Source organism: Aegilops tauschii, chromosome 7 (genome assembly GCF_002575655.3).
Source record: "Aegilops tauschii subsp. strangulata cultivar AL8/78 chromosome 7, Aet v6.0, whole genome shotgun sequence".
Taxonomy (NCBI): Eukaryota; Viridiplantae; Streptophyta; class Magnoliopsida; order Poales; family Poaceae; genus Aegilops; species Aegilops tauschii.
Genome location: NC_053041.3, coordinates 498623746 through 498638538, shown reverse-complemented (window position 1 = coordinate 498638538; position 14793 = coordinate 498623746). Strand labels below are relative to the sequence as shown.

Sequence of the window (14793 nt, the reverse complement as noted above, 5' to 3'; positions counted from 1 at the left end):
TTTGATCCTACATTGTGGTGGCGGCGGCGTTCGTGGCGGCAGCACTCCCCGGCTGCGGCAGCTGCTTCTCCCCTTCTTCTTCGACTCCGTCTGACCATCATCGTCTCAGGCATGTCCCCCCAACACCGAAGCTGGTGAGATATCCCCTTCTCCTCTGTTGTGCCGTTCGACAGGACCGTTTAGGTTCGATTGCGCCATTGCTAACCGCACATGGATGTCGCTTAGGTTGTGGACGAATGGATGAAGCTTGTAGTTCAGGCATTAGCGCTAAAAGTTGTGGTTCAGGCCTGGATCCAGTTGGTTCATAAGAGAGCTATTCATCGGAGTGAGAAACCTCTCATCTTGTATGGTCCGATGTAATCCAAGATTGGTAGAGGTTAGCGAATCTGAACTACATCTACAACTACAATGACACAGAGGCTCTGGGATGCTTCGAATGAAAAGAGCACCTTTCGCAAGGCTTGTGCAGACGTTCATGAGCAGGGGCTGCTAGAAGATATCATCCACACCTCTGTGGTAGAGCAAGTAGCCATGTTCCTCCATGATGTTGGTCATAACAAGAGGTTCAGGATTATACAAAACACCTTCAGGAGGTCAATGGAGACCATCTCCAGGTACTTCAAGCAAGTGTTGTATATTGTTGGGGCACTCAGAGGAGAGATGATCGTGTCACCAACCGGCCAGACTCCTACCAAGATTCACACTAGCCCAAGATGGTATCCATACTTTAAGGTGAGCACTAACCGTATGTAGATCATGCCTTGATATGCTCTTATTGTTCTACTGTAGCCATAACGCCATCTTGTAATGCCATTTCAGGATTGCATCGGGGCAATAGATGGTACTCATGTCACTACCAGAGTACCGATGTCACAATTTGCAACATATAGATTGAGGAAGCACTACACAAGCTAGAATGTGCTTATTGTTGTTGACTTCGATCTGAAGTTCACATATGTGCTGGCTAGCTATGAAGGATCAACACATGATGCTAACATTCTCAATGACAGCATGTGTAGACCTGATGGCATCAACATACCAGATCGCAAGTTCTACATAGGAGATGCTGGCTATGCATGCCGGCCAAGTGTTTTTCCACCCTTCAGGAAAACCAGGCACCATCTGAACAAGTTCTGTGGTAGGAACTATCCTAGGACTCCTCAGAACTATTCAATCTCAGACACTCTAGCCTTAGAGTAACAGTTGAGAGGGTATTTGGAGCTCCCAAGAATATGTTTAAGATCCTGAATCATAAGCCATTCCATCCTTACCCTACCCAGGTTAAGCTTGTTCTTCCATGTTGTATCGTTCATAACTGGATCCTACAATGGGGAACTGGCGAACTTGTATCAGAGGAGGAATATGTGACGCCAGATGATGTGATCAGCTCTGGCCTTGGTGTGGAGGTGTTTGACAACGAAGCGTGGAAGAACAAAAGGTTGGAGTGGGCTCAGGCAATGTGGGATAACAAAGGTCAAACAAGGATCTGAAGAAGAAGAAGAAGAAGAAGCAGAAGGGGCAGCAACACAAGAGAAGAATAAGAAGCAGCACAACAACAGCAGAAGAAGAGGAAGAGGATGGACTTCCACCTAGTTAGCATCATTGAACTTTCCTCTATTCAGCCATATTTTGGCTCTTAATAACTTGCACTGCCATTTGCTAGTAGATATGATAAACTACTATTTGTTTCTTAGTTAGGAAAAGACGATGTTCAGTGTGTGGTAAGGTCACCACTAGTGAGAAGTGGTGATCACACCTTATGACGTCTGCAACCAATTAAACAACGTGCTCTTTGTCTAACAACAGGGACGCATGCAACCAAATAACGTGGTAGAAATTTTTCCTCATGCACGAAAACTAATGTAGGCAACCAAACTACATGCAAATGTTGTTTTTTAGCCTGCATTAGCTCAAACAGGCCCAACTGAAACAAGTATGCAAAATGCCATAAAATAAAGATATAAACCAAACACATCCCAAAGGTTCTAGTAAATATAAATGAAAAAAAGCTTAATACAAAGGTGTGGCGAGCTACGGAAGATGCCTAAGAGCATCTATAGCTGGGCGTCTCAAACCCGCCTCATACATCCTGGCGAGCCGCCCGGTCACTGTCCAGTCATGATTTTTTGACACAGGCGGCCCCTTCAAACGACCCTCAAACGCTCAGGTTGACCGACACCCCCTCATATCCAGCCGAAATATAGGATAGATATGGGGGCCCGGGTGCGCCTGGGCACGCCCGCCACGTCAGACCCGGCCCACGCTGGCCCACCCGGCCCCACATATATTCCTTCCCATCCGCTCGCCGGACCAAACCCTAGCCATTTGACTCCCCCTTTCACTCCCCTCCACCACCTGAACTCGTCTCCGGCTTCTTCCGGCCGTCTCCGGCATGGCGGACAGCGGGTCCGAGTCCTTCACCTCCAGATCCGTCGACCCCGAGCTCATCCCACGCGGCCCTGAGGAGGAGATGGTCGTCCGGCTTGCGCTCCGCCCCGCCCGGGAGGAGGCCCGTGCACGACAGCGCTCGAACTCCTTCAGTCGGGAATCCATTGCGTCCACCCAAATGGCGCATGGATCCGGCGCTAGGCCAGTCGTAGCTGCCTCGCCGGAGGCCGTGCGGTTCGTCTGGCGTCCGAACGCGCTGGCGGACACCCAACCCCTCCGTTGGCGCGCCGAGCATCGGGACGCACCATGGGCCTCGTCCGACGAGAACATGGCACGGCGTGCCCGCCGTGCAAGGCACCGGGCACGGGAGGCGGCGGTGGACATCGGCGAGTCGGAGTCGCCTTCTTCGACACCCGTATGGCGCATCAGTCCGGGCGCCGCAACCGCATCGTGGTGGACGTCGGCGGCTCATCCCAGGACGGATCCGTCATCGCTCTGACGTCCACCGTCACCCAACGGGTTTCGGGCTCCGACGAGGAAGAGTAGGGCATGGGGCACGGCCGACTCGTGCCCCATGCCCTACTCTACCTTGCCGGCGACCGGACCAACACTCTAAGGGGCGTAGCCAGCTGCCGGACATGGCCACGACGGAGCCGGGCAGGCGGGGAGCGAAACCGAACGAAGCTCCACTCAAAGATCACTGTGTTGCATCCAATAATATGGATTTAAGGTTTCTAATTTGAGATATCCAGATGTAAAATGCATTTTTGAAGACATGACCGGTCACTGTCTGCGGATGTTTGAAGGGTCGGATTTGTCCTCCTGTAGATGTTCTAACTTTTGTAGCTTCGACAGATACTAGCATCGCGTCCGGCCGTTAGGCGGGAGAAGGAGGTGACACGCTGGCGATGCCACCGGCGACCGTGGTCCAGACGTAAACAATCTCAATATATGTTGTTTGCTGACAATACGCACGTACCCTGATCAATTAATTATCCCTCGATCGTGTGCTGCGGAGCGTGAACAACATCGAAGTGTCACGATCACATTCGCTCGCGAAGTCACGCAACACTGACACCACGGTTAGCTCTTCCGATGCGTCGTCACGTACGTACACCCACCAAAACCTTGGAGATATCTGCAAACCATTCATCTACGGCTTCGTTCTCCGCCGTTGGTTTCTCAACCCAAAAAGGAGTATCCTCTGGTGTGCTAATATTTCTGTTGCTGCACCATATTAACAACAGACAACAGTTTATCTGCTCTGCGTGTACAGATACATTTTTGCATTGAGTTTCCTGTCATGGAAACATGAAAAATCTTGCACTATGTTCAATTGGAAAATCAGTTATCCAAAAAGGTACAGAAATCCTATTTGACGACGCTGGGCGAGGAGTGGCAAACGAACCCCTTTCGATAACAGTTTTTTTTTTAAACAGAGGCATAAGATTTGCCTCATATATTAAATGAGGAGGAGAAAGAGTTTGTTACAACACAGTGCCAAGAAACGGCATGGCAATTACTCTCGCAATAAGAAAGACCCTAATTTTTTCGCTCCGGCTTTAACCCAAAGGTTAGACTCTTCGATCACATTGTTTAGCAAAACATGCGGAGGGGCACTCTTGTGTCTAAACACCCTTGCATTACGCTCATTCCAGATCACCCATGAAACCAACATGGTTATCGAAGCCTTCGCTTTTCGGTTGGCGGTGCCCTCGGCGCTCAAACTCGCCCACCATTCCTTGATGGAGTCGTACCAGTGCCATGCGGACGTGTCCCCGTCGTGGATGCAGAGCTTCTGAATCACCATGTTCCAGAGCCTGAGGGTGAAGCGGCATCTGAAGAATAGATGGGGACCGCATTCCTGCACCCCTCTGCACAAGGGACAAGGGCCACAGTTTGGCCAGCCTCGCCTCTGAAATCTGTCTGCAGTCCAGATCCTATCTTGAAGCGCGAGCCAAGCAAAGAACTTGACTTTCGGAGGGGCCCAAACCTTCCAAACCATTTGGTCCATGGGGGAGAGGACCAAGCCCAAAAACTGCGCCCTGTACGCGGAGGCCGCGGAGTAGTTCCCGGAAGCCGTGTGCTTCCAAAGGATGTCATCGTCGGCAAGCTCATCAAGGTGGACCTCTTGGAGCAGCGTCCATAGGGTGAAGAATTGTGAAACATGCTCAATGGAGGCCGGTGTAGGTGGCCTGATTTTGAGAATCCACGCGCTCTCCTTGAGAGCCTCCCGCACCTTCCAGCACTTCCGCGAGGAAGCCTCATAAATGAGCGGAGCGATGTCTCTGGGCTTGCGACCCAGAAGCCAAGGAGTGTCCCAAAAAGGTGTCCGCGCACCATTGCCAACTGTGATGGTGGTACATGCGTAGAAAAAATTTAGGTCATCCTCATCACACGGGTTCCCACCTCCAACCCATAGCTTTGTGGGCTCCTTCCACTCATACCAAGGCCACCGCAGACGCAAGGCCTGCGCGAACTTGAAGGTGTTTAGGACCCCAAGCCCACCATAGTCAAGCGGCCTACTGACAGTGTCCCAATTGACCTTGCACTTTGCCCCAGTTGTCTTATCCGATCCCGACCAAAGGAATGCCCGCTCGAGTTTGTCAATGTTTTGCAGGATGGTGGTTTGTATGAAAAGCGGCGTGATGAAGTAGATGACTTGGGAAGTGAGAACCGACTTGACGAGCGCCGCGCGTCCAATGGTGGTGATGTTTTGGCCCTCATATGTTGTCAATCTACTCGCCACTTTATCCACTAAGAATTGAAGATCAGCAAGCGTCAGCCTCCAAATCGACAGCGGTAGCCCCAAATAACGGAGCGGAAAGGCAGCCCTAACAGCCGGCAGCCCATGGGTTATGCGGTCCAAGTCGAGGTTGCCACATCTAATGGGCACCATTGAGCTCTTATGGAAGTTAGTGCACAGACCGGTGACGTCCCCGAATCCCCTCAGAATGGCCGCCAGGTTGTCCACATCTATTTTGATGGGCGCAACAAACACAGTCACATCGTCCGCGTAAAGAGAGGTACGCACGATGACCCCTCTCCCACGGATCTTGTGCAGAAGGCCTTTCCTAGTTGCCGTGTCGAGGATTTGCTTCAAAGGGTCGATGGCAATGACAAAAAGGAGAGGAGAGATGGGGTCCCCCTGCCGAAGCCCTTGGCCATGCTTTATGGGAGAGCCGGCTACCCCATTCAAGAGAACCCTCGAAGATGAGGACCAAAGGAGAGCCGCAATCCACTCCCGAAATTTGCTAGGGAAGCCACGCCTCCGCAGGAGGTCAAGCAAATACTCCCACTTGACGGAGTCAAAGGCCTTGCGAATATCCAGCTTGAACAGGAGAGAAGGGGTCTTGCTCTTGTGCAGGCGACGAGCAAGGTTCCTAACAGACATGAAGTTGTCATGGATACTCCGCGTTTTGATGAAGGCACTTTGGGCGTTGGAGACGAGGGCGGACATGTGCGGTCCAAGCCTACCAGAGAGCACTTCGGCGATGAGCTTGCCGACCGCATGAATGAGACTAATAGGCCTGAAGTCAATGATGCTCTCCGCCCCATCCTTCTTGGGAAGCAACACATATTCGTAGAGTTGAGCCAGTGGAGGTTTGTTGTGTGTAGGGAGTCGAAGCGCTGGTTCAACGCCATGAGGTCGAGCTTGACGATGGCCCAACACTTCTTGAAGAACAGGCCGTGAAGCCATCCGGCCCCGGGGCCTTGTCGCTAGGCATGCTATTTATTGCCTCGGGGACCTCCTCCTCAGTGAAGGGCGAATCAAGCTCGTGCAGGTCATGCGACTCCAGATTGAGCTCCTCCCAATTGAAGTCCGTCGTACTTCCGCTTCCTCCTTTCATGACATGCGAGAAGTGGTCATGGATTATCTTCTCCTTGGCCTTGTGTTCGGTTACCCACCCTTGATCGTTCATGATGCGGTGGATGTGGTTTTTTCTCCTCCGCGCGTTGACTCGACGGTGAAAGAACTTGGTGTTGGCATCTCCTTCTTTGATGTTAGCGATTCGGGCACACTGCTTTTTGCGTGCTTTCTCAAGCACGGCCAAGCTTATCACCCTTCTCTTAAGGCGAGCACGAAGGTCACGCTCCTCAGGGGAGAGAAGCCTGCTCTCCTGGGCAATGTCGAGGCGAAGGATAACCAATAGGGAGGCGTGAAGATGGACCTTAGCCTTGGAGAAGAGGCCTCTACTCCACTCCGAGAGCCGCATGGCCGTCTTCTTTAGCTTGTGGAAAAGCAGAATGTAAGGGTCGGTGTGCTCAACTGGCTCTGCCCAGGCCTTTTGGACCACTTCGGTGAATCCGGGCATAGACGCCCAAAAATTCTCGAATCTAAAGGTCCTAGGCCTCCGCGGCCCCTTATCCTCGGCAAGCAGAAGGGGGCAATGGTCAGAGAGAGACGAAGATAGCGCATGGAGAACGTGATCATCAAAGGTTGTGTCCCACTCCGCATTGCAAAAGAAAGAGTCAAGCTTGCACAAGGTAGGATTTGACCTCTCATTGCTCCAGGTGAACCTCCTGTTCTGGAGATGGATTTCTTCGAGCTCACACTCATGGAGAGAAGCCCGGAACCGGTTGATTCGGTTGCAATTTACGTTCCGCTTGTTCTTGTCCCTAGCTCGGTAAATCTGGTTGAAATCCCCGAAGGCTAACCAAGCCACCCCCGCAGGTGGCTTCTGTGCAACAAGCTCAGCAAAGAACACATCTTTGAGCGAGTGGTCGGTAGGGCCGTAGATGGTGGTTAGCTTGAAGCTCACGCCCGAGTCACGGACCCGAATCATGGCCGAGAGGCAGAAGGTAGCAACGGTGATGTCGGACAGTTCCACCAAGAGATCATCCCAAAGGAGCAGGATACCCCCATGGTGCCATTTGCCGGACGCTACGCAAAGCTGGGCAGTCTATGGCCCCCCAAAAAAGCCGCTGTGAACGGGTCGATATTGTCGAGCTTCGTCTCTTGGAGGCACACAACATGGCAAGAGGAGGAAGCGATAGTGGCGTTGACTGTCGACCGCCTATCAGGGCAATTGAGGCCCTTGACATTCCAGCTCAAAAAATTGATCGGTTGTGTCGACATGATCTAACCATGATAGCCCTTGACCAAAGCCACATAACATGTGCCAAGATAGTGGAGTTTGAATCAACAGCATACAGACTACAGAAAGATACAAAAGCCAACTCCAACGCAGTTTTAACTCTGAGACGAGAGCAAACAGTGGCAGTTTTAAATGAAAAATTGTCTTCTCTAACAGAAACTATGATGTTGGTCTGAAAAAACTGTCATTCCCTCACAACTTAAAATGCCAACGAAATCGTTCGCAAATGTCACCCCCTCTTGGCGAACATTCGCCAACTAAGGGGTCCAAAAAATAAGGGCAACGCTGGATTTCGATCCCAACTTGGATAGTGCTATCTTTTCCCATGGAATTTGTGCCAGCCCGGATTGACTTGACCATCATCTGTTGCACCTTTTATCGTAACAGAGTCTGGTATCCATGCAGTGCCTCCAGCAACACTCCACGGGGACGTAGCTCGTGTTAAATACTGCCATGGCGTCGACTGCCTATAAATACCAAGCACGTCGAACACTTGTAGCCATCAATCACCAGCCTAGCCAATCATCCAGGAATAAGTATCTAGGGAGAACATGAGCGTTCTCAGAGGTTAGCGAATGTCGGCCGTCGGATCGTTTTCTTGATGCGTTTAGGACCGTCGGATCTCGCTCATGAAAGACCTTGGCCGTTGGATCGAAGAAATAAGTATCTAGGGAGAACATGAGCGTTCTCAGAGCTTAGCGAATGTCGGCCGTCGGATCGTTTCTTGATGCGTTTAGGACCGTCGGATCTCGCTCGTGAAAGACCTTGGCCGTTGGATCGAAAAAAGTTACTGCTACAATGAATAGTTACCATCTCCTTCATGCCACCGCGCGTAAATAGCCTGCCCCGCCGGGGGCATTTTCGTCATTTCACTCACAGGGATATAAAAGCCAGCCGCTCCTGTGGAGACGACCTAGCCGCTGCCTTCCTCGTCCCGCACTCGCCCCCTCCTCTCCCACTCGTCACCCCTCTCCTCTTCCCCCCGCCTCGCCTCTCTCTCCCCCTCCAAACCCTAGGCCCGCGCCCGCCTCCCTTCCCCGCCGACGGCCGCCGCCGCCGCCGCTTGCCCAGGCACCCATCCTCGAGCTCAGGCCGCTCATCTAGAGAGAAGGAGATGGGGGTTGCAGGCGACGAGGCTGACGCGCCGTCGTCCCGTCTTCTGCGAGATCGACGAGAGCCAATCCCACGCCGCCGCCATCTCCTTCACCCAGCTGGCCGCCGCCTCGACCTCCTCCTTCTCTTCCGTGGTGACCTCTCCTCCTCCGCGGTGCTCAGCAGAGGCAGCACGAGCAGCCGCCGCACTACGCGAGAGAGCGTCCTCCTAGGCCGCATCTGAGAGGAACCAGGACTTCGTGGCGAGGTGAGCCACGGCGGCGGTGCCCACGCGCCTGTGCTAGCGCCCGCGGCTGCCCCGTCCTTGACCATCACCCACCCCCTCTGGCAGGGAGAGGCGTGGTGGCGTTAAGGAGAGCTCTGCCGCCGTGGTGTCGCTTCTTCCTCCGGTCCACCGCGGCACTCCGGCCGTCATCCTCGTGTTCGTCCTCTCTCTCTCTCTCTTTCTCTTTAATCCTCATCATAATTTTCTTACTGCTGATCCGGTTTCATGTATGCCCACAAGGTGTTTGACAAAAATCCAAGTACTCTGCACAGAAGATTAGCCATCACATGTAATACATTACATAGATTAAAAACATATATTTAGAAATGGTCTGGATTTGGCCCAAGGATGTGTCCTTGCTATCTGGAAATGAAGTTTTGTTCTCATCCAAGTGCTATTGGAGACGAGCCGGTGGCAGGGTAGTGTGATTAACCTTTCTACATATGCATATTGTTGGTCTGCTTCTTTTGGGCTTACACTGACTATATGTTTTGCCCGGTCAACTTAGAACAACTTTTTTGTGCCTCTCAGATTCCTACAGCAGAAATGATGCCCTTTCCAAGCATTAGTTGTTAGTCTTAATCAATTTGTATAATTTTGGCAGCAACCGCGGGTGGCCTCCTCTGTTGTTCCCTGTTCGATCTGGCGCTTGCAAGGTATTTTGAAGAACTCTTTTAATGGGGCATGGTATGATGTGCTATGGAAGTAAAGGATTTTGTTTGAGGCCTCCCCTTATATCTAGGGGAAATAAATCATTGTTATGCATTATTCTTAGTGGCCATGCCTCTGCAAATCAACTTATTCTAGATGCTGGTGTCGTGATGGTGGTTCACCCCTTACATGTTGGATAATTCTATATTTTCTAGAGAGAGAGAGAGAGAGAGAGAGAGAGAGGATCACGATCTTGCTTGTGTCCTGTAATCAGATTTAAATGACACTCTATTTATAGTAGATAGGCACATGCTTATTGTTGTCTTGCTAGACGTGCGTGGCAGATGCCAGTGTGTTTATCTGTACATATAGCGGCCTCTTCGATTTTTTCTTCCTCTAGGAGATGATGCTAAAAATGATCACATTTATGAAGTTATGCTCTGCTTTGGCTCATGTTTTTATCTTAATCCAAGTAATTGGTTCTCTCTTTTGTCGACGAGGTCCATCATGGTGGCGCTCTAGACGAGGCGTGCTGAACCTGGACCGGCCTCTTCTCGGCAAGCACGGATCGCAGGGTCGTCTTCCTCTCTGGCCTCTTCCACACCGTCATGGATGACGCGTACTAGGTGAAATGTTGTCTTCTCCAAAATATTCTTTTGTGATAATTAATTTTATAGTAAGTGCTATTGCCTGAATGCTTTTAGTTTCCACCCTCAGAGAGACATTTTATCTTGAGAATATTATGTGTCATTGAGAGATTGTATTGTCACTGCAACTTTAAATAAATTCACTTTGAACTACATAACCTTTTCCTCTTTATTTCAAACAGCGTGATCATGTTTTCAAAACACCATTTTGTATGCCCTTGTGTAGGTTGATCTTCTGATTTCATTTTGCTCAGATATGGGCTTGGGCTCGGTCATTTTAGTTGGTCATGATGATGGCGGCTTGCTGGCCCTGAGGACTGTAGAAAAGTTACGCGCTTCTGGAGATTCTAGGAAGGTACAGTATTGTGATATTGCCGCACCTGGCAATCATTGACATCGTGTGGTTGTTTTGTGCTTCGTGGTGATACTAAAATCTTTAGGATGCCCTCACTGGTCAACATGGTTAACTTCAGATGCATGTTATAGAAAGTTGGATTTATTTTACATTTCACTTTAAACTTTCTACATTCATTTTCTATATCAGCTACAAGATATGTCACCATGCTAAAAATTCCTCCCTGCAGCTTCCGACCGTCATTACAACTGTCAGAAGGAAGGCTTCTATCATCTACTTAGAACCAAGTATTTCAATCATGTGGCCTTCAGCTTTGCTTACACTCGTGTAACATATGAATTCAACCTTGATCATACTGCTCCTTATAAACCAGTGGATCACTTTTTGCTATGCCCTCCTGTTAAATGTTGTCATTGTACTGTGCTCTCCTTATCAAATGTCAGTTTTGTTCCTTGCTTCCATCTGCCCATCATTTTCACACGTAATGTATGGCAAACCATGCCCTCCTATCCCCTTTTTTTAATGAATGTTGTGATCATGCAAAATATGTATCCTCTCTACATTCTCTTCTCCGTTATGATCATACAAAAGAGCTATCATGTCTGCCAATGGCAGATATGTTGGTTTCTATGTATAAATTTAGCTGTCTCTTCATTCACCATCTGATTTAAAATTATGTATTCACAGAGATACTTAATACGAAAATCAATAGTTTTTTTTCAAACGATTAGCATTTTTTGTTGCCCGCCGTCTGGCGGGCAACGCGCGGCAAGCCGCGCCCCCTATCTAGTTCATCCAGAGAAGAAGAGTGCAGGGAACAGTGTGAGATCGACAGCAGCGCGCGCGATGGGGAAGAACGGCAGCCACCTGTGCTGCTTCTCTCTGCTGCTGCTGCTCGCCGGGTTTGCGTCCGGCCATCAAGTCCTCTTTCAGGTACGCACGCTCATGGTTCCTTTTTGATTCATGTATTTAAGGAGCTTAATTAACCGTGGGAGCATAATGGATGTATGTTCATGCCATAATCTTGTTGCAGGGGTTCAACTGGGAGTCGTGGAAGCAGAGTGGCGGATGGTACAACATGATGATGGGCAAGGTCGACGACATCGCCGCCGCCGGAGTAACTCACGTCTGGCTGCCGCCGCCCTCGCATTCCATCTCCACCCAAGGTCTCCTCCTCCAGTCTCTCCCTCCCTCTTCCCACTAAATCATTCGTGTCTCAACATCTAGAGGCAACCAAAAAAAGGGAAGGAATCATAGAAGCGTGGCGGTGACAACATGCTAAGTTCGATTGTGATTGCAAACTCATTAATTATTTCGTTCAGCACGATGTTTCGACAGCTACCAAAAGCATTTTTCTACTCTATTTTTCGATGAAATTGTACCAGCTGCGGTATAAAGAAAAAAATGTGCAAATACGATCACGAACACGAAGTATACAGTATACAAACTAAACCGATCGACTTGGGTGCAGGTTACATGCCTGGTCGGCTGTACGACATCGACGCGTCCAAGTACGGCAACGCGGCGGAGCTCAAGTCGCTCATCCGCGCGCTCCACGGCAAGGGCGTGCAGGCGATCGCCGACATCGTCATCAACCACCGCTGCGCCGACTACAAGGACAGCCGCGGCATCTACTGCATCTTCGAGGGCGGCACCTCCGACGGCCGCCTCGACTGGGGCCCCCACATGATCTGCCGCGACGACACCACCTACTCCGACGGCACCACCAACCTCGACACCGGCGCCGACTTCGCCGCCGCGCCCGACATCGACCACCTCAACGACCGCGTCCAGCGCGAGCTCAAGGAGTGGCTCCTCTGGCTCAAGAGCGACCTCGGCTTCGACGCGTGGCGGCTCGACTTCGCCAGGGGCTACTCGCCGGAGATGGCCAAGGTGTACATCGAAGGCACGTCCCCGAGCCTCGCCGTAGCCGAGGTGTGGGACAACATGGCCACCGGCGGCGACGGCAAGCCCAACTACGACCAGGACGCGCACCGGCAGAATCTGGTGAACTGGGTGGACAAGGTGGGCGGCGCGGCGTCGGCGGGCATGGTGTTCGACTTCACGACCAAGGGGATATTGAACGCCGCGGTGGAGGGCGAGCTGTGGCGGCTGATCGACCCGCAGGGGAAGGCCCCCGGCGTGATGGGGTGGTGGCCGGCCAAGGCCGTCACCTGCGTCGACAACCACGACACAGGCTCCACGCAGGCCATGTGGCCATTCCCCTCCGACAAGGTCATGCAGGGCTACGCGTACATCCTCACCCACCCCGGCACCCCATGCATCGTAAACAAACCAACTTTGGAACCCACCCCACCCCATGATTCATGACCACTCATTCAGGAAACTAAAATCTGTTGTCTCGATGATTCGCAGTTCTACGACCATTTCTTCACCTGGGGTTTCAAGGATGAGATCGCGGCGCTGATGGCGATCAGGAAGCGCAACGGCATCACGGCGATGAGCGCACTCAAGATCCTCATGCACGAAGGAGACGCCTACGTCGCCGAGATCGACGGCAAGGTGGTGGTGAAGATCGGGTCCAGATACGACGTCGGGGCGGTGATCCCGGTTGGGTTCGCAACGTCGGCGCACGGCAACGGCTACGCCGTCTGGTGCCGCGGCAACAGTACAACGGAGCTGAAGCCTCCACTGATCCACAATTCGACCGACCATGAATTTTCTGAAGCAAATGATTCACTTCTGCAGTTCTGCTATAGACACGCAGATATTATTAACTATGTATACGTCTGCCCAAAATTGATGAGCTCTACGAATTGCTCACACGACTGTAGTAAATAAAGCACTGAGGATATGAAGAGGTATAAGAGGCAATTACGCCATTTGCCATGTGCATGATAAGACGCTGAGTTGGGTATGGCTAGTCAAGTGACATAACATGCAAGAGAGAAGAAAACAACTGACATAACATGCAAGAGAGAAGAAAACAATTGAAAGGAAAAAAAATTGTATGGATTTTAATATAAGATCTCACGGATATAGCATCGACTGTGCTGAGGTATCTGTTGGATGCTCATGCATAAATTTGTTTTGGAACAAGAAGATTCAGTCTCGTCGCCATGTCGGGGAGGGGGGGGGGGCTAGCCGCCGGCCGTGGCAACCTCTCCCTTCTTTATCCTCTGCTCGCCGCTGCCGCCAGGACCTCTTGTCCTCCTGCTCAGTGGTGAATGAGTGGGCTGGCGGAGGGCGCAACGGTGCGATGGCAGGCGGCGTGGCGGGGTCGCAAGAGCCTGCCATGGGCGTGGAAGGCATCGCAAAGCTAGATCTTGCCCATGGTGGCAGCGGCTAGGGATGGGCACGACCCGGATCTAGCATCTGGCTTGCCGCGGGTGGCGTGAGTGGGTTGGTCTTGGTGGCTGTGCTACTTGGGCAGCACCATACTAGCAGCCAGTGGATGCGGTGTGGCTGGCTGGCACGTGAGTCTCGGTGGCCGGCCGTGGGTGGCGGTGTGAGTCTGTTGTGGTGATGGCGGCGTGAACCTGGCAAGAGTGCTCCGGTAGGCAGCGCTCTTCCTTCTCCTATGTCCAAGGCGCCGACGGCGGTTGACCTAGGGCTCGCGCTCAGGCGGACTAGAACTCGGCCCGAGGCGGGTCAGAGCGATCGCTCTGGGTGGGTAAGGTTGGGCTCGGACTGAGTGGTGGTTACGGGCGATGATGTTCCTCTCCTCATGGGCGGCGGCGGTGGTCGTGGAATTAGTGCACTGATGGACGGATCGACACCGAAGGCCACAAACGTGGCGTCATGCGAGCTTGCCTGGTACAAGGCCAGAGGGCTATGGTCAGGGCTTGTTTGGCGGCGTCCGTCAGCCTTCTCTCGTTCGTGTCCCCCCAGGTCCATCGGGATTGGCCGGGGACGCACGTGTGGGCGCTTCCTACAGTGGAGGCGTTGACTCAAACTCGGTGGTTGCCGGGCTAGGAGTGGATGGAAGTGCATCTGCTCCTCCTACCGTGATTGGTTTGCTATGATGTGGCAGTTTTTGGTGTCTCTGGACATGGATACTGGGGAAGCGGTTCCCGGGTGCTGATCCGCATGGTTGGCTCTCCGACAAGCACTATGACATAAGTGGCGGCTATATCTTTTTGTAGGATCGAAGGTATGTCTAAAGAGGGGATTGAAAGTATGACTTTGAGGTTTTGGACGCTTGGGATGCGAAAGAGTGGATGCCTATGGCGTCGGACACGCTTCTTGCCTGGACCTCCCACATGCCTCAAGCAATAGCCCGGAAAGATTTCAATTCGATGATGTTGTTGGTGT

The 14793-nt window shown here is 51.8% G+C and overlaps 1 pseudogene; it reads left to right on the top strand.

Moving 5' to 3' along the window:
• Positions 1-11289: 11289 nt before the first annotated feature.
• LOC109731512 (alpha-amylase type A isozyme-like) lies at positions 11290-13368 on the top strand (annotated as a pseudogene).
• Positions 13369-14793: the final 1425 nt, after the last annotated feature.